At 38.5% G+C, this 22,491-nt stretch overlaps 1 protein-coding gene across 2 annotated transcripts in view; it reads left to right on the plus strand.

Moving 5' to 3' along the window:
• The window catches only part of hspa12a (heat shock protein 12A), a 183,537-nt gene that overhangs the window by 64,543 nt on the left and 96,503 nt on the right, over window positions 1-22,491 (plus strand). The gene's annotated exons all lie outside the window — the stretch shown is intronic.

Here is a 22,491-nt window from a genome sequence, read left to right on the forward strand (position 1 = left end):
AGTTTGGTGCAGGCCCAGAACATGTGACCCAGTGAGGCAGGAGCTTGGTTGCAGCGCTCGCAGGTTGGATCCTGGCCTGGAAACATTTTGGACAGTTTTAAGCGAGACAGATGAGCTCGATATATAATTTTTAGTTGAATAATTCTATGCTTTGCGCATATAGAACTCGAGTGAATTCTCTGCTTTGCTACCTTCCACTCCTTTTCTGATATGTTGATTAAGAGATCTTCTTCCCAATGTCCTCTTGGGTCTTTGAAAGGTAGGGACTCTAATAAGATTTTATATATTGCGGAAATAGTGTTTGTTTCCTCGGAATTGAGCAGTATTTTTTCCAGCATTGTGGAGGGTGCAAGGTGGGGGAAATCGGGCAATTTCTGTTTAACAAAATTTCTAATTTGAAGATAGTAAAAGAAATGTGTAGCTGGGAGGTTAAATTTTGAACGTAATTGTTCAAAAGATGTAAATAAGTTGTCTATATAAAGATCTCTGAGCATTTTAATCCCAAAACTTTTCCAGGTATTAAAAACTGGATATACTTGCGAAGGTTGAAAGAGGTGGTTCTCTTGCAGAGGTGCCACTGATAAAAGATTTTCCATCTTAAAATGCTTCCTAATTTGGTTCCATATTCTGAGTGAGTAAAGCACAATTGGGTTATTAGTATATTTGCGATAACTTTCATTTATTGGAGAGCAGAGCAGGGAATATAAAGAAGTACTACAGGATTTTACTTCTATTGCAGACCAAGCCTGGGTATGTGCATTTATTTGTGTCCAGGTTTTTATGGCTTGTATGTTTGCTGCCCAGTAATAAAACTGAAAATTAGGTAAAGCCATGCCACCTTCTGCCTGAGGTCTTTGTAGGGTCGCTCTTCGGATACGTGGGTGTTTTGAGTTCCAAATGAATGAGGTTATTATTGAATCTAACTGTTTAAAAAACGATTTATTGATATATATTGAAATGTTTTGAAATAAAAAGAGAAGTTTAGGAAGGATATTCATCTTAACAATGTTAATTCTTCCGGCTAGAGTGAGATGAAGGGTTGACCATCTATGCAAGTCTTGCTTAATTTTTTCCATACAGACGCCAAAATTTTGTTGATAAAGAGCTTTATGTTTACTTGTGATATTTACCCCTAGGTATTTAAACTGATCTGCTATGGTAAAAGGTAGGGTGTCTAATCTAATATTATATGCTTGTGAGTTCACTGGAAAGAGTATACTTTTATTCAGATTAATTCTAAGACCAGATATCTTTTGAAATTCTGTTAGTGCTGTTAAAACAGCAGGGACAGTGTTTTCTGGGTCCGATATATATAAGACCATATCATCTGCATATAGAGAAATTTTCTGTTCCAGTCCTTCTCTGACAATCCCCTTTATCTGATAAGAATTTCGGCAGTGAACCGCCAGTGGTTCAATAGCGATTGCAAACAACAGTGGCGACAAGGGACATCCTTGTCTGGTACCACGTTCTAGTTTAAAGTAGTCTGAGCAAATTTTATTAATACAAACTGAAGCTTCTGGACTGGTATACAGTAGTTTGATCCAAGCACAAATATTCGGGCCAAACCCAAATTTCTCCAGTGCAGTGAAAAGGTAATTCCATTCGATCATGTCAAATGCCTTTTCTGCGTCTAATGATAGTAATATCTCTGGGGTGTTTGATTTTGCTGGTGAATATATAACATTAAACAAGCGTCGGAGATTTGAAGATAGATGTCGGCCTTTAATAAATCCAGAAGTTGAATAATTTAGCGCTTCTTGAATTAAAGCATCCACTTTGCACTATAATTCTGGGCAAGGTTTTCTTGCACTCTCTGAGTTTGTGCCTTACTTGCCTTGGGAACCGTGTGTCTCATTGGTGTATTGGTCTAGACTACAGCCACTAGAGGCGAGTCTCTCAGAATCACTCAACCATTCAGCAAGCCCTCGTATGTTGAGGGGTGAAAACAGCAGTTTTCATTTCAAGGTGTATTTCATGCTACATGTGGTGTAAATTAAATAAATGAAGACATAATTAAGTACAAAAAGAATTAAGCAAGGATATATATTGTGAAGTATTTAATTATTTATGCGTACATATCAGTTTATTTATTGCACATTTCACAATACCGTTATTTATTTGATTATATAACTTTGTATAAACTTTGTATAAATAGTTCTCCATATTGTAGCACTTTTACCATGTTTGAAATGACTAATAAAAACCTGTAGCCACTGTTGTCCCACAGGATCTCAGTAAGATAAACCCGACTTTCAGAACTTTGGTAAAGCAGAGTGGTGCGTCTGTGTATAAAAGAGGAGAAGAAACCATGAATACTGTTCCCCCCCATTGTTCATTAATAAAGTCCTCACTTGTTCTTTTTCATTAATGATGTCAGCTGACTGTGAGTGTTCTCTAAGTGGCAACACATTGCAAAGCTAATGAAACACTGCAGACTCATTCGGATGGAGTGCCTCATGGTGGTAGTGCTTGACTTGTAGACCCAAGTTCATTTGGTAGTGCAAATGTTGGGCACAGCCTAATTATTATGAATAAATAAGTACCTAAAGTATTTTTATTATGAATAAATAAGTACCTAAAGTATTTATATAATGGATTGATCTGAGTACAGTAATATAAAATTCTGGTATAATGACTCTCACCTTCCAGTCCACTTGATTATTGCTTGTAAACCATAGGGGATCGGTGGACCACACATTGAGAATCAGTGATACAAACTTTCAAACTGGGTTGCTAACTTAATATTTTAAATAACAATAACTGGCCTATTAACTACTTAAATTAACCCATTCATAAACCATCATCCGAGAGATTAATCCACACTAATCATGAAGAGACGTGTGATGCTTAGTCGACTGATACCACTCCTAAAAGCCAGTATCTTTTTACTTTATTTGTGCTGCCCTTCATGAAATCACCAACATCACTGACAGGTAGACAAACATGTAGAAAAACAGTGGGAACATTGAGCTTCTGTAAAAGGCTGCTACTTTCACAGCACCCGGAAGTAGATAAATTCAATGATGAAAAACTCGGCAAGTCTTGCTATACCTTCAAAGTATTTTATTTGGAACACGTTTCAGTTTTTTTAGACAATGTGGCTTCCTTTCTCAGTGATTGGTAGACCTATTTAATACTTACGGGCTGTGGTGGTGGTGGTGGTGGTGTATTGTCTTTCATATTTGCAGCAGGAGTGTTTGTGTAAGTATTATGCAAAAATGGGATGGTGGAAGCTGTTTATACCATAACAATACAAGGAATCTGAGTATCAAGTCCAGGTTTTAGTACTATAGTGGTGAACAAACTTATTAAAATCTTTACTAATATTACTTGAAATTTTCTCATACTGATGTGCTTTAAGGGGCAGAATTGTTTAATTTGGGTGCAGTTTTACCCTTTGATCTGTGATTATTTGTGACACTGCAACTGGAATACTTAACTATTGACTTCCATGAAGCTTTCAGTTTGATTAGTTGATATCAATGGCAGGTTGTTTTAACATTTATTGTCTGGCACTGTTGAAATTCTTATTCTGGTATGGATTTTGAGAAAACCACTTTACCGGTATGCATGAGGCAAAACTTCTTTGTATCATTTTACATGATGTGAAATATTGCCACTTCAAAATGTGGCTTTGTTCCATGTATTGTATAATATTTCCACATGACTGAAATGAAACAACCTGGGAGCCTGCGGTTGCCCTCGCAATGGATAATGTCTTTCACAAGCATTGTGATCGTGCTTCGGGACGATCTTTGGTGTGTCGTCCCGTTGGGGGGGTCGTCCCAAAAGAGTTTAGAAACCTTACAGCGTGTTTTTTTTTTTTTTTGAATTCATAAAAAATGCTGGACTTTAGGACATAGTTTTACATGGCAAAGGAATTTATACCATGTTTGTGAAGCAATAACTTTAACTTGAAAAATACCAAACGTACCCTTTAAGGAAGGAGAACGAAATATACCACTCTGTAGCAAATGATGGCAGTGTAACATTTGTGGCCTTTTGATTAACATCCTGGAATGTTATCCCTCAAGGTTGTCATTTCTGTTGTTTGACTCTAAGTGAGTCACTTAACCCACCTGCACTCGAATTGTAAACAGTATGTTCTGTCCTGTTATTGTGAAGCGGCACATTTTGCTTATTATAGCGGTTGACATAATATAAAAATGAAGTAATTTTGTCCAGTGATTTCTGCACAGAGGGTATTAACACATTGTGTTTATTATGGGGATTGACATAATATAAAAATGAAGCCATTTTGTTTGGAGTTTTGTGTGCAAAGCGTATTAATAAAATCTACTACAGCATCACACTATGCTATGCCCCTCCACCTTTAGTGCATGTTTAGATAATAACTCTATGGAAACAATTAAGGAAAAATGCTGTATATGTATTCAGTTCAAAGGAATTATCATCTTGAAGATTCTGTTTTTAAACACTACAAAGCTATATCACCACCCAGCTTGTGTTGTTCCAGAATTTACAAAGTAGAGACTTCCAAATGGATTTAAGAGAAGGGATTTTAAACCTGTACTGACTATAGATATCTGTTTTATTTGATATAGAAAGATATTTGCACCTTAGCATTTGATGTTGGAGTACCTTGAGTATTGAGCAAAGAAGTTGGGTGGCTTGATACATTCAGTGATATTTTATATTAATATTATAGGCATGCCATTCTGTCCCTCTTTTAAAGATAATTCTATTGCACCTGCATAAGTACTGCATTGCCCCTGACATTTATACAAATTTCCTCTCATCAGCATATAAGCCTTGGTATACATTAACAATTCTATGTCTGTTTTGTGCTGCAGTGCTGCACGGTCTGTGATTATGACTCTACAGTTAACTGAACAAAGACTCTGTAAGTCACTTATAATGTAATTGTGTTCTTTACAAAAAATAAACATCTTTTGCAAAAATCACATTCTTTTAATGAACAATCCTCCTTTTTAAATTAATATCATTTGGCCTTTATGACACAGTGACACAGTGGTAGCGCTGCTGCCTCGCAGCAAGGAGACCTGGGTTCACTTCCTGGGTCCTCCCTATGTGGAGTTTGCATGTTCTCCCCGTGTTTGCGTGGGCTTCCTCTGGGTGCTCTGATTTCCTCCCACAGTCCAAACACATGCAGGTTAGGTGCATTGGCGATCCTAAATTGTCCCTAGTGTGTGCTTGGCGTGTGTGTGTGCCCTGCAGTGGGCTGGCGCCCTGCCCGGAGTTTGTTCCTGCCTTGCGCCCTGTGTTGGCTGGGATTGGCTCCAGCAGACCGACCGTGACCATGTGTTGGTATATAGCGGGTTGGAAAATTACTTTTTATATTATATTATTTAATTGAATCATAAAGTAAAGTTAAGTAATATTTGCCCATCATGTTCTTTGTTTTCCTACTTCTGCTGAGGCTCACAGTTGTATCAACCTGAGCTACAGGTACTCCCATGCCCACTTAGTGATGGACAGCCTCCAGCTTGTTCAGGGTGTCCTCCCAGTGAGCCATGATCAATGCACTTTCCAGTGGTGGATATCTAGATTGCAGTCTTCACTAGCTGTCCAGATTTTTGCCTTCAGTCTGCAGTAGCAATGCCTCTAACTTGAATTTCACTTAGATTGCTACCTCCCCACAGTATCACAGACAGACTCACATTTCTGTAAAGGAGCTTCATTTCATGCATTGTACTAGCAGTTTTACCATTTATTTGTTAGCAACCCATAGCTCATGTCAGTGCATATGTTCAAGGATGAAGAAGAATTTGAAGTAAATCTAAGTCCTTCATCCAATGAGTTAGTTCTTGCTTCACTGCCAACACATGGTACAATATGCACAGTACTGCGTTTCAGTTTCAGCTCCAAAGTGCTGGTCAGTTTTACAATTTCCACATCATCATGAACAAGATCTCAAGTTCTTAAAACTTTTTCATTGGAAGCAGATGCCCCCACCCTGCCTCATATTTTTTTATTTTGGAAAAGAATCATAACCTATGATTTGGAAGTACTACGTTGAAATTAAGATAAAGGGGCAACATCATTTGTGAACAGCATAGGTGTAACACTTAGTCTCTTATAAATGACACTCCAAAGGCTTGGCAGATATGCAAAATATCATTGATGAGCACCATTTAAGCCCTATTTGAATGGGATTAGTTCAGTGCATTCATTATTTCAGTGAATATTCGGCATTAGTTTACTCTGTACTGGCATTTCCTCTTTCCCCTTAGTTAATGTATACATAAGCATCAGTTTGGACCACTTTAAAAACCCTTGTTTATAAGAACAATGTGTCCTTTTGTATCTTCAAGGGTGACGGTCCTGCACCCATACGCTTTTCTGTATAAACTGCATATATCAGCATTCCTGATCGACCTCAGAGGGGATCCAACACCTTCCAGTTATTTAGCGAGCACAACAGTAGGAATTTTCCACTTAGCACACCTGGTAAAGCAATTATTACCAGAGGACCATTGTATCTTTAGTCCAACTCTAATCACTCAAATGATGGAATTTAACTGACATGTTGTTTCACATGGGAATAGTTTAACCTAGGCTTATTGTTTATTGATTTTTTACAAAAGGTTAAAAAGTCAACATAATTTTCACTGGCACGTGAACGCACAGTCCATCGAATGTTATTGACGTGAGTGATTTGAATGGGTCTAAAATTACAGTGGTCCTCCAGTAAAAATTACTTTGCTTACCATCTGGTTTAAAACTAATCCCATCTGAATAGGACTTTCATTCGCTTTAAGAAATGTGTGCTTAAAGCAAAAAATGAGCAGAGAATTCGTACCCCGTTGCATCTTCCAATATACCCCTGCATACTCAGTCATAAGCCTTCTCCAGTTCTGCAAAATATCTTTACATCTCTTCTCTGTGTAAACATGTTGATTGCCCTCCAATAGTACTGTATTATGTCCTTTTTATTTTTTCTAATAATTTGCATACCTGGTAATTTTTTTTGCCTACTCTTACCGGGATGGAGCTCATCACATTTTTTATACAATACACGTTTGTTATGGTTAGTCAGTAATCAGTAAGGAAATCTATTGATGATTCACCACACTTTCAGGTTCACCATGCTTTCCATTTACACACATTCAGCTGCTTACAGTATGTCTTTCCCTACATAAATGTTTAATTTTCTGAGTAGATGAGAAGATTCCCTGTTGAAAATCTAGTGTCTCAGAAGTCCTTAACTCTGAATAATTTTTAGATACATGAACAGAGCAAAAATTTTAGTCTTTGCATCTCTCATTCAATGGCACAAACTCCAAATACAGATCACCCAACAAGAACACCAGGGCTCTCCCGACACGGGTCTGAGGCCTCTATCAGGCACCGGTGGAGTAAAAGTGAGAGCACTCATGATTAAGAACTCTGGTCCTCAACCCATGCCAGTGAAGTAACATTTCCAGTCCACAGAGACAGTTTGCATTTAGGGTACAGTATGTCAGAATTTTCCTTTGCAATCCTTTCACTTAACTAGCCTACACCTGCCTCTTTTGGAAGGCGAGTCCATCTGGCGATTTCTAGCCATGCGTCAGTGTTGTACCCGAACAGGTTGTATGGTTGACCCATTTTGAGTTTACCTTTGAACATTATCCTTGGCCCTGACTCCAAAGTGGGTTTCATTATCCTTGCTTGGTGGGAATTTTTTTTCTGTAATCAGCTTTGGATTGTTCTTTTTCAGATACCCCCTTGCCAACAGGTTTAGTAGGTTGTAAACATATAATGAAAACAAGACTCCCAATAATATATATCTTGTCTTTCCTTCCGCACTCAAGCTTGTCTACCACACCATGGTCCCATTCCTAGAAAGGGTTTAATAATAACTGTATGGTTAAAGTTATCTTTCATGTAAATAATCACAAATCCTCCCAGATTTGCTGATTATAGGCTGAGAAATCTAATATTGAGATTAATGAGTTAGTTTAAGTCTAGAACTACACAATATGTGATCAAATCTGATCTGTCAATGAAATCCTGCAATGGCAAATTAACCATCATTTGTAACTGGCACATTGTTACATCTGTAAATTAACTAATAGTTTTAAATATAATGATGATCCTTAACAGTCTGACCACTTCCAAATGAAGCGAATGATGTTGAATATCTCATAACAAGGTTACATGTTAAATTCAGGGAGAGATTAGTCCTTGTTGTCAGATTGTTGAATGCAGAAGATACGGGCAGGTGTTAATTGATCTGAGTGACTTTAGTTAGGGCCATCCATATTACTAAACGAGAATGGTAAACCGGATGGACGCAGGGACATCCGGCCATGGGCCGTGGACACAAAAGACGTACTGCGCAGGCGCCCCCACAAAACCCCCCCCTCCAAGCAATGGAAACCGGATGGAAAGCAACGTAAAATAAGAAATGAGGCGCCGAACAGAACACACACAAAGAAGAGGATTGAGACCTACGACACGCAAAGCCCCCCTCCAGTAACTGAAATAAGAAATGAGGTGACGCGCCCCTAGAAAACCAAAAAGAAAGGAGTCAGACGCAAGCGCCACATAGCACATGAAACGGTACGCACACAAAAAAGAGGATTCAGACCCACCACACACAAACACCCCCTCCACTAACAGAGATAAAAAAAAGTGAGGCTACGCGCCAAGACAAAATGTCTCGGCTCCAAAAACGCAAAGCTCAAATAAGCAAGGGTTCAAAACGAAACACCTCGAGTCTCACAGATACAAAAACGGCAGCGAAGGGACAAAATAAATAAACGCAGACGTCTACAACGCGCATCTGAAATGCCGGAAAACAAGCAGGCAACGCTCCAAAAAGAGAAAGCTCGACTAACCGACATACAAAAACGGGCAAGGCTCAATACAAACAATGAAAGCCGTAAACTGCAACGGGCTTCTCACACAGCACAGGCAAATCGATTACAGCTCCAGAATAGCACGTCCCAAATCCTGCACATACAACGACGCGCCTCTCAAATGGCACAAGCAAAACATACACGTCAAGGACATCAACGACACACACTAAACGATTGCGCCAGTTAGCTGACAACGCGTTCAATAATAAGTCCACTAATCATGAAAATTCATTGAGATTGATGAATGTCATTTGCAATCATTGTCATTCACTTAACTTCCCTGAAAAAACAATTGGCAATACAAGAAATGAATTTACACGTTGTTGTCAAAAGGATCAAATTAGACTGCCTCCTTTACATTCATATTCTGCATATCTACAGAAGCTTCTAACTAACGAAGTACCTGAAAGTAAAAACTTTACGAACTGCATTAGATCCTACAATAGTTCATTTGCTTTTGCATTTACCGGAGTAAATATCAGGCCACCAAAAGGCAATGGCCCATACTGCTTTCGCGTATGTGGACAAATATTACATCGCATTGGAACAGTGCACCCTGAAACAAATCAAGAACGCAAATATGCACAAATCACATCGGCACCTACAACGCGCTTCTGAAACCGCGGAAGAAAAAATGTCTCGGCTCCAAAAACACATGTCACTCCTTATTCAAAATACTGGTCCCAATCACAGAAACATCGGTATCCACTATGAAAATGAACAGTAACAATGCACGTGACATCCGTCTTGCCACACTATTAATTATAGATGAATTTACAATGGCATCCAGTCACTTACTCAACACCATTGATAAACTTCTACAAACGTTGATAAATAATAATATTCCCTTTGGAGGAAGGGTACTGTTATTAGGAGGAGATTTTAGACAGTGCTTAACTATTGCTCCACATGCAATGTGCTCAGCTATTGTTCAATCCACCTTACAATATGCGGACAATTGGCATTGCATTGATGAATAATAATTTTCCCTTTGGAGGAAAGGTACTTTTATTAGGAGGAGATTTTAGACAGTGCTTAGCTATTGTTCCACATGCCATGAGCTCAGCTATTGTCCAGTCCACCTTAAAATACGCGACGATGTCATACATAAACAACAAGAGAGCGAACTACAATACATATATAGGCGCGAGACCTGATTGGTGATAATACGAAGAAATGAACAGTCCGCATATTAACAGTGAGTGCGATCCTCCTTATTACTTATCCATATTCCTAACGATAAGATCAAACAAGTCATCAATTCACAATCACGGGTACAAAACTAGACAGCTCGAGTAACGGGACCACAAACACACACCCGCATCAAAAAAAAAAAATTCACGTCGGCACCTACAACGCGCTTCAAAAAAATGTTACGCGGACAATTGGCATTGCTTTCAAAAGATACACTTAGTACAAAACATGCGATGTCCAGATCCCGAATATAACAATTGCTTATTACAACTGGAAGATGCTACACTCACCAATACAGATGTACTTCACCCAGATATCATTACAATTCCTCAACCCTTTATCTGCGACGACTTACTTACGGAGATATTTGGAACAGCAATCTCATTAGACCAAATACCCCTTTTAACACAACGGACTATATTATGTCCAAAAAATATTAATGTTGATCACATTAATAACCAGGTCATTTCATTACTTCCTGAAGAGGCACGGCTCTTTCTAAGCTCTGACAAACTTGACTCTGATGACGACAATGACCATCTTAATTTCCCCTTAGAATATTTGAACACTATTAACCCAGCCGGATTTCCACAACACAATCTTAGCCTTAAAAACGGAACAATAATCATGCTATTAGAAAACCTTAACACTACACAGGGTTTATGCAATGGTACACGTTTAGTCGTCAACACCATGACACACAATGTTATTCAAGCAACAGTTCTTACAGGTTCACATGCTAACAATACTGTTCTAATTTCTACAAGTTCTAACCTGGAATTACCTTTTACACTTAAACGGCGACAGTTCCCCATTAGACCTGCCTTTGCCATGACCATCAACAAATCACAAGGACAAACCTCTCTGAGCCCGTTTTTGGACATGGGCAACTTTATGTGGCCTTCTCACGCGTTCGACGTTCATCTGACGTTAAAGTTAAGGTCATAAATGCTCCATGCCAAAGAATACTCATTCAAGGACAAGACACCATCTTTTCTACTAATGTTGTGTACAAAGAAATTTTCCAATAAACCTTTACACTGTACCAAACACTTTATTGTTTGCTTCCTATATGCGTCATCTACACCTTCACACTATGCTATATCTCATTCATACATCACGCTCTTTGTAATTTCCCAACACCAGGGGTTGGCGAGCGAAGCGAGCAGAGGGCAGAGCCCCCTAGTATCTTTATGACCAGACTACTGGGACAGACCATTTCTGAATCAGCAAGTCTTGTGGGGTGGTCACGGTCAGCTGTGGCGACAGATGTGCAAGGAGGATAATACCACAAACTGTCAACAGGGTGTCTGGTGGCCAAGACTCATTGATGGGAGAGTTCAACAGAGACTTTATTGTCTGGTACGAATCAACAGAATGGCAATCACAATTCATTTTAATGATGGTTAAGGGAGTAATGTTTCACACACAGTGCACCAAACTCCTGCTGCATATGAGACTATGTTGCTACAGGCCAATCAGCATGCCTCCATGTTAATCCCTGTTCATCATCGAAAGAGACTACAATGAGAAAATGAGAGTCAGAAATGGACCTTAAATAAATGAAAGAAGGTCATCATGTTTGATGACTCTCACTTTCTCTTCTGTCATCTGGCTAGCTGGGTATGTGTGCTTTGTTTACCCAATGAAGAGATGGCACCAGATGGCATTCATGTTGATGTCAGTTTGTTGTGTATCACCTACCTAATCATTGTTGCAGACCAGGTACTCCCCTTTATGGCAGTGGTATTCCCTGATGGAAGTGGTATCTTTCGGCAGGACTCTATGCCCTACCATACTGCGTGAATTGTTTGGGAGTGACTTGAGTTCAAGGTATTTTCGTGGTCTCCAGATTTCCCAGATCTTAATAGGTTTGAACATCTGTGGGGATGTGTTGGAGCAACAAGCTCAATTGCACTTCACAACATAGAAGATCTGTTGCTAATGTCCTGGTGTCAAATACCAAAGGATGGCTTCAGAGTTCTTGTAGAATCTATTCCTCAATGGGTCAGAGTTGTTTTGGCGGCACATGGAGGAGTAACACCATATTAGACAAGTGCTCATAATATTTTGGTTGATCAGTGTGTATGTTCACCTACCAACATAGTTGATCTGAGTGTCCACAACAAAATTAGCACAAAGATTTGCTTATCTTCCTCTCCAAACATTGAAGCAGGAACCCAGTGAAGAGCTCCAAATAGGATGCAACATTCATTCGTTATGAAGTTTACTCTCTTTTCAAAAATGGTGTACACTCATATTTATCATATAATTAAAATGGATTTTTTTTTAATCTAAACTTGAAGATGTCTCCAGAATGAAAAATAGGGGCACTCTGTTTTCTGGAATCACTTTTTTCTCAAAACTATAGGTTCAAAGTCATAGGGTACTCTGAGGAGGCATCATTAAGTCACTGAAGATTTAACACCAAAACTGCACAATAACCTCAGTATTCTCTCTTCAGAGCCCTATTATCTCTAAAACAAATCGGTTAACAGAAAAATAAAGACAAACAATCTACCCATAATGCCCAGTTTTGCATAGAACAGTAAACACATTGTACTTTTATGAGCAGCAAGTTTGGATGTGACCCCAAATTAAAAAAAAAAAAAATCCCTCTTGTGCTGAAAGTGTTAGCAGCCAAGCCTTTCAGAGCTAATCATTAGCTCTAGTGAGCATATGGGGGCTGAAGCGTCCACTGCAGCAGAAACAATCTGCTTCAACTTTCCTGCTGAGGCAGGCAGTTTAGAATGACACTGTTGCTAAAAAAAAACATTTGGTTCTGCAAATGAAAACATCACAAAATAGAAAGGCACTGGTAATTACTCCACTTTTCCCATACAATTATAATATACTGTTTGAATTGTTTGGTGTATTCCTGTCTAACTGATATTAGCTGTTGGCTTTTATGACTGTTTTGTATTTTTAACTGGATTATATTTTATTCCAAGTTCTCCACTTGTGATTATTAATTTTGTAACCTTGTCCTGCAACACTTTTTCCCAAACAGACCCCCAAATTGATATTTACTCGGTTATGTTGACCTCTTTTGTAAGTCACATTGGATGAAAGCATCTGCTAAGCAAATAAATGTAAATGTAAAAAATTACACTTGTGTTAACTTTGATACCCATATATAGTTAGATTTAATTGTTAGACATGGATCATCCTCTCATACATGGAGTTGGTTTGGCTTTGAAAAGATGGAAGTTACTTGAAAGATGGCAATTTATAACCTACACTATATTGCCAAATGTATTGGGAAGTCTGTCTTTACACACCCATGAACTTTAATGAAATCCCATTCTTAATACATAGGCTTTAATATGGAGTTGGCCCACCCTTTGCAGCCATAACATCTTCAACTCTTCTGGGAAGGCTGTCCACAAGGTTTAGTAGTGTGTTTATGGGAATTGTTGACCATTCTTCCATGAGAGTATTTGTGAGGCCATCCCCAAACTGTTCACACAAAGTTGGGAGCATGAAATTGTCCAAAATGGCTTTGCATGCTGAAAGATTAAGAGTTCCTTTCACTGGAACTAAGGGGCCAAGCCTAACCCCCTGATAAACAACCCCACACCATAATCCCCCCTCCACCAAACTTTACACTTGGCACAGTGTGCAGTCAGGCAAGTACCATTCTCCTGGCAACCTCCAAACCCAGACTCGTTCATCGGTTTGCCAGACAGAGAAGTGTGATTCCTCACTCCAGAGGACACTGCTCTAGAGTCTAGCGGCAGTGTGCTTTATACCACTGCACCCGACGCTTTGCATTACACTTGGTGTGATGTAAGGCTTGGATGCAGCTACATGGCCATGGAACCCATTCCATGAAGCTCTCTATGCATTGTTCTTGAGCTAATTTGGAGGCCACACGAAGTTTGGAGGTCTGTAGCTATTGACTCTGCAGAACGTTGGCGACTTCTCCACACTGTGCGCCTCAGCATGCACTGTCCCTGCTCTTTGATTTTACGTGACCTACCACTTTGTGGCTGAGTTGCTGTTGTTCCCAATGGCTTCCAATTTGTTATAATACCACTAACAGCTGACCGTGGAATATTTAGTAGTGAGGAAATTTCACGAATGGACGTATTGCACAGGTGGCATCCTATCACGGTGCTACACTTGAATTCACTGAGCTCCTGAGAGTAACCCATTCTTTCACAAATGTTTTTAGAAGCAGTCTGTATGCCTAGGTGCTTGATATTGTACACCTGTGGCCATAGAAGTGATTGGAACATCTGAATTCAATGATTTGGAGGGGAGTCCCAATATTTTTGGCAATATAGTGTATGTCAGTAATCGGTTTCCGTTAAAGAACTCTTGACAACTTGTCTCATGATCTATGAACTAACCACCGCACAGAATATGAAGAATATGAAAAAAGTTTTGTTGGAGTCAGCTGTCCAGAACAAGCCTAAACCAGCCAAAGTACCAGCACAAAGACACACTTGGCAAACTTTAGTGGAATCATTCTGACAGAGTTTGAGAGAGAGATGGTTCCAAACAACTTTTGAATGCTTTTAGACTCGAGATACGTACTGCGAGATTGAAGATACTTCAGTCAAGTAGTTCTGCCTAAATTTTGTAATTCATGTTGCCAAATTCTAGTGCATAATCTGCAGGTTTCATATTTTGCCACAACAAATTTATGGTCAAGCAGAACATCTGAGCCATAAGAGCATAAGAAATTTGACAAACCCTCTTTTATTGGCAGACGAGAACTGCACAGAATATATATCCAAACAAATCAGCTTCTTCCTAGAGACAAACACGTCCGCAGAGGTTTCTGCAGGAACACTCTGGGAAACTCTAAAGGCCTTCTTAAGAGGACAGATTATTTCATATCTTTCCCACAGAAATAAATTAGAAACCAAGAAAGTGTCAGAGCTAAGAAATTAAATTACTAGAGTAGATGAAGAACAAGCCAGGCGTCCAAGTGAAGCTCTTCACAGGAAAAGGCAGGCCCTGCATACAGAACTTAACATCTTAACAACTAAAGAAACTGAACAACTTATTTATAAGTCTAGACAGCATTACTATGAACACGGAGAAAAAGCTAATAAGCTTTTAGCTCAACAAATTCATAAACAAGAAGTTCACAATGCAATACCAGTAATCACCAACAAGAATGGAGAAGAAATCATCGACCATAATAAAATAATGCACACATTTAGAGATTACTATAAGTCTTTATATTCCACTGAGCCCAAAGAAGACAACACGCAATCTAATGCATTTCTGGATAATTCACAAATACCACAAATAGATGCTTTAAGTGCTGAGGAACTGGATAAACCTCTAATGCTAACAAAATTACTAGACGCTATAAAGTCACTACAAAGCGGGAAATCATCAGGCCCTGATGGTTACCCCGTAGAGTTTTATAAGAAATTCTCCACTCAGCTAGCTCCACTCTTATTGGCAACATTTACAGAAGCTAGAGACAACCAAATACTACCTCAAACATTTCGACAAGCATTAATCACCGTCTTTCCTAAACAAAATAAGGACTTGTTACAATGTGCATCATATAGACCAATTTCACTCCTGAATAATGATGTTAAGATACTCTCAAAAATCCTAGCTAGAAGGATGGAGAAAGTGCTGCCCTCGGTAATATCACAATATCAAACTGGATTTATTAAAGGCCGACACCTATCTTCAAATCTCCGACGCTTGTTTAATGTTATATATTCACCAGCAAAATCAAACACCCCAGAGATATTACTATCATTAGACGCAGAAAAGGCATTTGACACGATTGAATGGAATTACCTTTTCACTGCATTGGAGAAATTTGGGTTTGGCCCGAATATTTGTGCTTGGATCAAACTACTGTATACCAATCCAGAAGCTTCAGTTTGTATTAATAACATTTGCTCAGACTACTTTAAACTAGAACGTGGTACCAGACAAGGATGTCCCTTGTCGCCACTGTTGTTTGCAATCGCTATTGAACCACTGGCGGTTCACTGCCGAAATTCTTATCAGATAAAGGGGATTGTCAGAGAAGGACTGGAACAGAAAATTTCTCTATATGCAGATGATATGGTCTTATATATATCAGACCCAGAAAACACTGTCCCCGCTGTTTTAATAGCACTAACAGAATTTCAAAAGATATCTGGTCTTAGAATTAATCTGAATAAAAGTATACTCTTTCCAGTGAATTCACAAGCATATAATATTAGATTAGACACTCTACCTTTTACCATAGCAGATCAGTTTAAATACCTAGGGGTAAATATCACAAGTAAACATAAAGCTCTTTATCAACAAAATTTTGGCGTCTGTATGGAAAAAATTAAGCAAGACTTGCATAGATGGTCAACCCTTCATCTCACTCTAGCCGGAAGAATTAACATTGTTAAGATGAATATCCTTCCTAAACTTCTCTTTTTATTTCAAAACATTTCAATATATATCAATAAATCATTTTTTAAACAGTTAGATTCAATAATAACCTCAATAAATCGTTTTTTAAACAGTTAGATTCAATAATAACCTCATTCATTTGGAACTCAAAACACCCACGTATCCGAAGAGCGACCCTACAAAGACCTCAGGCAGAAGGTGGCATGGCTTTACCTAATTTTCAGTTTTATTACTGGGCAGCAAACATACAAGCCATAAAAACCTGGACACAAATAAATGAACATACACAGGCTTGGTCCGCAATAGAAGTAAAATCCTGTAGTACTTCTTTATATTCCCTGCTCTGCTCTCCAATAAATGAAAGTTATCGCAAATATACTAATAACCCAATTGTGCTTTACTCACTCAGAATATGGAACCAAATTAGGAAGCATTTTAAGATGGAAAATCTTTTATCAGTGGCACCTCTGCAAGAGAACCACCTCTTTCAACCTTCGCAAGTATATCCAGTTTTTAATACCTGGAAAAGTTTTGGGATTAAAATGCTCAGAGATCTTTATATAGACAACATATTTACATCTTTTGAACAATTACGTTCAAAATTTAACCTCCCAGCTACACATTTCTTTTACTATCTTCAAATTAGAAATTTTGTTAAACAGAAACTGCCCGATTTCCCTCACCTTGCACCCTCCACAATGCTGGAAAAAATACTGCTCAATTTCGAGGAAACAAACACTATTTCCACAATATATAAAATCTTATTAGAGTCCCTACCTTTCAAAGATCCAAGAGGACATTGGGAAGAAGATCTCTTAATCAATATATCAGAAAAGGAGTGGAAGGTAGCAAAGCAGAGAATTCACTCGAGTTCTATATGCGCAAAGCATAGAATTATTCAACTAAAAATTATATATCGAGCTCATCTGTCTCGCTTAAAACTGTCCAAAATGTTTCCAGGCCAGGATCCAACCTGCGAGCGCTGCAACCAAGCTCCTGCCTCACTGGGTCACATGTTCTGGGCCTGCACCAAACTAACATCATTTTGGACAAAACTTTTTAAGTGCCTCTCAGACAGCCTTGGTATCACAATCCCTCCTAACCCACTAACAGCTGTGTTCGGTGTTCTTCCAGATGGACTTGAATTGGAGAAGGACAAGCAAACGGTGATTGCATTCACTACACTTTTGGCACGCAGACTTATTTTGTTAAATTGGAAGAATCCTAATTCTCCTCTTATAAGTCAGTGGGAAACCGATGTTTTATATTATTTGAAATTGGGAAAAAATCAAATTTTCAGTTAGAGGATCTGTACAACATTTTTTCAAAACATGGCAGGATTTAATCAATGTTATTTTAGAATAAGATAAATAACTATTATTGCATTTAACTCCCTTCTCCATCTCTTATTTATATAGATATTTACTTCTCCCTTTCTTTTGTTTAATGTTGCCTTATTAAAAAGCCTAAAGCAATTTTCCTTTAGCTAAGCTCTCCTTCTCAGGGGTGGGGTTTGATTAGTCTTCAAATTTGTTGGGTTATAAATTGATCTGTTTGTATGGAATGATTACAATGAAAATTAATAGAATAAAAATATTAAAAAAAAAAAAAGAAATTTGACAAATGAGGGAGACCATTCAGTCCATCAAGCCCGTTTGTTTACCTAATAGCTAAGCTGTCTCAACATCTCATCCAGATTCTTCTTAAAGGTTGTCGAGGGTTCTGCTTCAACTCCATGTCTCGCTAGTTTGTTCAAGAGTCCTACAACTCTTTGTGTAAAGAAGTGCTTCCTGGCTTTAGTCATAAATACATTTCCCCTTAATTTCTTCTGATGTCCTCAAGTACATGATTCACACTTAAGGTGAAAGAATGTATTTGGATCTACTTTATCAATATCATACCTCTCCTTGACAGTGTATTTCATCAGTGAAACTTAGCAACTACAAAGCTACTGTTTGCAGTACTATTTACAAATACAAAAAGGAACAATGATAATAAGCAAAGCTGTTATTATATAGAAATGAAAATTGTGAAAGGAAACATGGAAGGACCAGCATTCCGACTGGGTTGGAGAGTGCAGCCTTACTTGGCTGGGAGGATGGAGTAGATTGATAATGTAATGGAAAAAGCAGCCCAGCCGGGATGACTAATGATTCCTATCCCTGTCACGGCAGTTGGGGTCTAGTGGGTGGACTGGGACAGTTTATTCACCAACACGGGAGGTGGCACTGGATCTCTGGTTAGCTCAGTTTTTACAGTGAAGAGGAGAGTTTAGTCCACCACTGGTATTTCAAGGCATTATTTTTTCATTTAAGGAAATGCTTGTCAAATCTGCAGCAGAAAGTCTTCTCTTCATTGTAGAAACTGTGACTTGCTTTTTTTAACCACTGCATGAAGGTGTGGTGTTGTGAGGTACCTATGATCATGCAAGCTGGTGCCCCTCAAAAAGTTGTCTTCTGAATGGGTTGTCACTTTGGGTCTGCCAAATATCTTCCTATCAGAGTTTCTTCCAAGATTCCCACTGCCTATGGATTGTGTAGGACACCACTGCACTCACTGACACTTGGATTTTTTTTTCAATTTCTATAAATGAAATGCCTACACTTCTAAGGATAATAATATTCCTGTCTCATTTCATTTAATTGCTGGTTTCTTCTCATTTTCTTTGGAATATTGTCCAAGTAGTACTTCAGAGGATGTAGTAACACAGTCTGTTCCTACTATGCTTTAAGACCGACAGAGGATTTTAAGTAATCAGCTGAAGTTGGGACACCTGTGCAAATGGTTTGCTTCAACTTGCAAGGCTTCATTTACTTCAGTTGCTTTAGAACATCTGTAAGTTGTAACCTGTTAGTTGTTCCCTGAAGAAAGCCCATTAGTAGTATTCCAAAGTTTCCTTTTTACTTTCTCGTATGTGAAGTATAGGGAAAGTATTGGAATCCTCCAAAGATCTGATTTCGAGATTTTGATGAATCTCGATGTTTTAGACCTCCCTGAGTCTGAAAATACCATTTTTGCAATTATGTGTGTGTGTATGTAAACACAATAACTTGAGTACGCTTTCACTTCGGTCAACCAAATTTTACATACAAAAATTGTATGCAAAATGTAGATTTCTATCAACTTTTGAGCTATTTCCGCTATCCGGAAGTGGTATCTTACCTTTTTTCATGCAGCTAGCTACAGAGTCTGATTTATTCAGCTTTACTTTTATAATAATTGTTCAATATATTATTAATTTGATTTGATTTGATTTGTTGTTAATAGTTCTTTAATATACATAATATAAAAATATAATCATTGTCTTGCTCCTCAAATATCCATTCCCATATCTGAGTATACGAGAAAGTGTAGCGGAGACCACTCCCGATTTTTCAGTTTTTGTTAACCTAAACTGTAAATGTAAACATCTGGCAGTTTACTGCTTACCTTTTCACCATTTTAGGTCATTCATTGCATTTCAACTGCTTAAATTTGAAGAGAAATTGGAAAAATCGAGGTGTTCTAAATCTTTTAGATAGATAGATAGATAGATAGATAGATAGATAGATAGATAGATAGGTATTTTTATTTATTTATTTTTTTAAAGGGGGCAAATTTTATCCTCACTGACTTAAATCCAGAGCCATTTTAAAAACAATTTGCAATCATTTGGGGGGAAAAAAGCAGATGTTGTTCCAGGAATATTTTGACTAAAAAGGCTTTATGGAAATCAGAATGTCAAAATATGGGAATTGTTGCTGTCTGTGGCTAAGGGCACTAAAGTTAAAAACAAAAAATATTACCAAATCAGCTGTATGCTTTTCATTTCACTTGGTTGAAAAGCCAACAGAGAGACTTTCCTGTCCAGGAAAAGTGGCTTGACTATAACACCATTGGTTAAAGAAGCACAGAATGTGAAAGAGAGAGGGTACAGTGTCACTTCAGTAGTTTGGCAGCCTCGGGCTGTTCAGCTAAAATCTAGTGGCATGATAGAAAGTGTCGGCACTACACAACTTTAGAGTCTGGAGTTCAAAACAACTGAGAACTGGTTAAGTGATTTATATGGGCAATATGCTGACATAATCAGAAGCTCCATCTCTCTTGTTTTGTGGGTCAGTTTTCTTATCAAACCGAACAGTATGGCTGCAAACGTTTAAAGCTCTACTCCTGATCTACTTCAGCATAGCAGTAAGTACTTGCACTCACACACAATAATGCAGTCAAGTGCTGTAAAAAGCAAAATGAGAAAAGTGCAGTGTTGTGACTGCATGGTTTTCCCAGGAGCAGCCTGACTTATCTGAATTGACTGTACCTCTGCCTTCAGAACAAGCAAATCCATTATGTTTACGTGGAGGTGGAGAACTTGACCTACTTTTCCTCCATGGAGTTATTAGTGTGCTTCCTGGCTCTTACATTTTTCTCTTTATTTCCCCTTCAGGAAATAAAGGGATAGTGCAACGTAATTAAAAATATGCCAGTGCTTTATCCAAGTTTGTCAGATAATGTAAATTTTGGACTGTCACTTCATTCAAATTTAATGCATATGTGAAATTTAGCACATATAGGTGCTGGTCATAAAATTAGAATATCATGACAAAGTTGATTTATTTCAGTAATTCCATTCAAAAAGTGAAACATGTATATTAGATTCATTCATTACACACAGACTGATGTATTTCAAATGTTTATTTCTTTTAATGTTGATGATTATAACTGACAACTAATGAAAGTCCCAAATTCAGTATCTCGGAAAATTAGAATATCAATTAAGACCAATGCAAAAAAAGGATTTTTAGAAATGTTGGCCAACTGAAAGGTATGAACATGAAAAGTATGAGCATGTACAGCACTCAGTATTTAGTTGGGGCTCCTTTGGCCTGGATTACTGCAGCAATGCAGCGTGGCATGGAGTCGATCAGTCTGTGGCACTGCTCAGGTGTTATGAGAGCCCATGTTGCTCTGATAGTGGCCTTCAGCTCTTCTGAATTGTTGGGTCTGGCGTATTGCATCTTCCTCTTCACAATGGGGTTAAGATCAGGCGAGTTTGCTGGCCAATCAAGAACAGGGATACCATGGTCCTTAAACCAGGTACTGGTAGCTTTGGCACTATGTGCAGGTGCCAGGTACTGTTGGAAAATGAAACCTGCATCTCCATAAAGTTCGTCAGCAGCAGGAAGCATGAATTGCTCTAAAACTTCCTGGTAGATGGCTGCGTTGATCTTGGACCTCAGAAAACACAATGGACCAACACCAGCAGATGACATGGCACCCCAAACCATCACTGACTGTGGAAACTTTACACTGGACCTCACGCAAAGTGGATTCTGTGCCTCTCCTCTCTTCCTCCAGACTCTGGGACCTTGCTTTCCAAAGGAAATGCAAAATTTACTTTCATCAGAGAACATAACTTTGGGCCACTCAGCAGCAGTCCAAAGGCGAGACGCTTCTGACGCTGTCTCTTGTTCAAGAGTGGCTTGACACAAGGAATGCGACAGCTGAAACCCATGTCTTACATATGTCTGTGCGTGGTGGTTCTTGAAGCACTGACTCCAGCTGCAGTCCACTCTTTGTGAATCTCCCCCACATTTTTGAATGGCTTTTGTTTCACAATCCTCTCCAGGGTGCGGTTATCCCTATTGCTTATACACTTTTTTCTACCACATCTTGTCCTTCCCTTCCCCTCTCTATTAATGTGCTTGGACACAGAGCTCTGTGAACAGCCAGCCTCTTTAGCAATGACATTTTGTGCCTTGCCCTCCTTGTGCAAGGTGTCAATGGTCGTCTTTTGGACAACTGTCAAGTCAGCAGTCTTCCCCATGATTGTGTAGCCTACAGAACTAGACTGAGAGACAATTTAAAGGCTTTTGCAGGTGTTTTGAGTTAATTAGCTGATTAGAGTGTGGCACCAGGTGTCTTCAATATTGAACCTTTTCACAATATTCTAATTTTCCGAGATACTGAATTTGGGACTTTCATTAGTTGTCAGTTATAATCATCAACATTAAAAGAAATAAACATTTGAAATACATCAGTCTGTGTGCAATGAATGAATCTAATATACAAGTTTCACTTTTTGAATGGAATTACTGAAATAAATCAACTTTGT

The sequence above is a fragment of the Erpetoichthys calabaricus genome, chromosome 2 (genome assembly GCF_900747795.2).
Source record: "Erpetoichthys calabaricus chromosome 2, fErpCal1.3, whole genome shotgun sequence".
NCBI classification, from domain to species: Eukaryota; Metazoa; Chordata; class Cladistia; order Polypteriformes; family Polypteridae; genus Erpetoichthys; species Erpetoichthys calabaricus.